The 2,796-nt window shown below is 32.6% G+C and overlaps 1 pseudogene; it reads left to right on the forward strand.

Moving 5' to 3' along the window:
- Positions 1-1,688: 1,688 nt before the first annotated feature.
- On the forward strand, positions 1,689-1,788 carry LOC122096839 (annotated as a pseudogene).
- The last annotated feature ends 1,008 nt before the right edge of the window (positions 1,789-2,796 follow it).

Below are 2,796 nucleotides of genomic sequence, written 5' to 3' on the forward strand. Positions count from 1 at the left end.
TGCATGGGCCTACTTGAGAAGTCTTGCCCTTGTTACTTGATGATGGGGATAACTGAAACCTGGGATCCTAGGACCCATGTGTCCTGCAGAAGAATAATAAGTTTTAGACATCATATCAGCAAAATTTGGGTATAATCAGTAGGAATGCTTCAGAAATGTGTAGAAAAATATTTTGGAACCTGTGAGTTAAAATAATAAACAGAGCAGGAGTGTAAATTCTGTTATAGATTAGAGAAAAACAATTTTTTTTAACTATGTGAATTCTGAAGACCAAGAACACTTACAATGTTTATACCGAAGACATTGCATTGATACTTTTCATATACTAATATATATTCATTTTTTTTTTGGTCGGCTGTGGGGCTTGAACTCTGGGCCTGGGCGCTGTCCCTCAGCTATTCAACTCAAGGCTAGCGCTCTACCACTTGAGCTACAGCGCTACTTCTGGTTTTCTAGTGGTTTATTGGACATAGGAGTCTCACGGTCTCTCCTGCCCAGGCTGGCTTTGAACCGTGATCCTCAGATTTCAGCCTCCTGAGTAGCTAGGATTATAGGCGTGAGCCACCAGCGCCCGGCCATATATTAATATATATTCTAAGCACAATTATTTATATTCCAATCTATTTATTGTAATATATATCTATTTATTTTTCAAATTATCAATTAATTCTAGTAAGCTTCACTGTGTGAAATAAAATATCAGCACGTATAAATATAAAATATATAACTATATATAATATAAGAAAAAGGCACATGTTTTGCAATGTTCTGTTGTGGTTAGGGTATCAAAGGCAACTGTGTTTTAAAGTATTATTCCATTATTTCTACCTCAGTGTTTGGTAGAGTTGGACCTAAAGCTTTACCATTTGTAGATTACAGCCTAGAGGCAAGAGGAAACACTGTGATTAAACCATTACCAATTTAAGGCCTAATATCAAGGAGAAACATATAGACTTCTCTTGTACCTATGAAAATATTTGGTGAAAGAAAGGCAGTAGTGTAAATTCCTGCCTGGTTGGATGGTATCCTGGCCAGGACATTAGGTAATCATGCATATGAATTTATTTTCACTTTCTTGGCTTTAGCTACTTTTAAAATGTTAGGTATAACAAACAATTATATTTTGATAAAATACCTTCTAGTCTAAACGATTCTGTCTTAACTGTTCATTTCTCTATAATCCCTCTTAACTAAGATTAGTTTTGTTCCAAAAAGGAAATCTATGCTGTCAGGGTAAGATATTCTGGTTGGTCTGTTGCTACATGGAAGAAGAGTGAAGGGTCAGGTAGACATTTGTGCCAGTAAGACCTCATTTATGAAATTTTAAGCTGCAGAAGTTTAGAAGTAGCTCTTAAGCAAGGCTTATTTTGAATCCATTAGCTCCACAAAGCTAACTCAGTTGATAAATAAGTACTTGAAAAGCCATCACCTTTGGATCTAGCTATAAAGGCTTCAAAGTATGATCAAATTTAATTGAAAAAGACTTAAAATAGTCATTGACAAAAAAAAATTGCAAATGTGAGCAATCGACCAAACAATGTAAGTTTTCCAATATACACAGAATTTTAGAGAATTAAGATCAATAGCATTTTGGGAACAATAAGTTTTCCTGGTTACAAACAGTCAACCAAGGATATATGCCTTTATAAAGACTGCATCATTAACTATGTAAATTTACAGGATATGACATGCTTCAGCAGCACGTTTACCCAAATTACAACAATATAGAAATTAACATGGCACTTGTACAAGGATGATATGAAAATTTGTGAAGTATGCCATATTTTTCATTCTTCAGATGCAAGAAATGAAAAACAGTTATTAAAAATGATTACAAAAATAAAAATGTAACAATACATGTAATTAATTGAACTAAAAGTTAGTTTGACATCAGTGTATTAAATCCTCACCTTAGAAAGGCCTTTACATAGCATAATCTTTACAAAACATTTGAAATTAGATAACATTGTCATTTTATTCCAAAGAAATAACATACTATAAGGACCTAGGAAAAAAAGGAATGTTAAACTGTTTCTATATGGAATGCTATCTGAAATAACACATTTAAAAATGAACCTATATATTATAAAACAATGTAGAATTCAAACTATTATATCTAGGAGAGAATGAAATAGATTATGTATATTATACAAACAAAAAACAGATTAGATTAAAATATACTTTTTTCAGACAAAAACCAGAAATATCTTCAGTTTCTGTACTACTCATTTCAACAGATAAGTTAAAATGATTTCTGATTTAAAAACCACAAACTCTGCAGAAATCATTATAGATGTATACAAACAAATCTTGAATACATTTTGACATCAAAGTCAGGCAATTCACTTGAAGAATACCATGGAGTCCATGAATTTTTAAAGTAAGATATTGCTGCTGTTTGTATGGTGAAAATATTTTGTACGGACACAAGGATGGATTGGCATTTTTGAAATTTAAGAAACTTAACCAAACCATTATGACTTAGGAGAACAATTTTTACAGCTTTCCACAACTCCAAAAACGTAGTGATACATATTTATCCTTTTGGCAATATCAAATGCAGTTTCTTCAAAGTTCTTCAGACCTGGTTTGATAATTTGATAATATTAAATAGTAGGAGATCCAGCATATTTTTGCTATTTCTATTCCAAACAGCAAGATGCAAGGGGGTCAAGAGGACTTTAGTTTGGGTATTGCGATATGCATCATGATGAACTAAGAAAGAATCCAGTCTGGTATTATTCCACATATAAGCACTGTGTAGGGATGTCCAGCAATTCACAGTTATTGCATGAA

Source organism: Dipodomys spectabilis, unplaced genomic scaffold (genome assembly GCF_019054845.1).
Source record: "Dipodomys spectabilis isolate Male_0828 unplaced genomic scaffold, ASM1905484v1 ptg000393l, whole genome shotgun sequence".
Taxonomy (NCBI): domain Eukaryota; kingdom Metazoa; phylum Chordata; class Mammalia; order Rodentia; family Heteromyidae; genus Dipodomys; species Dipodomys spectabilis.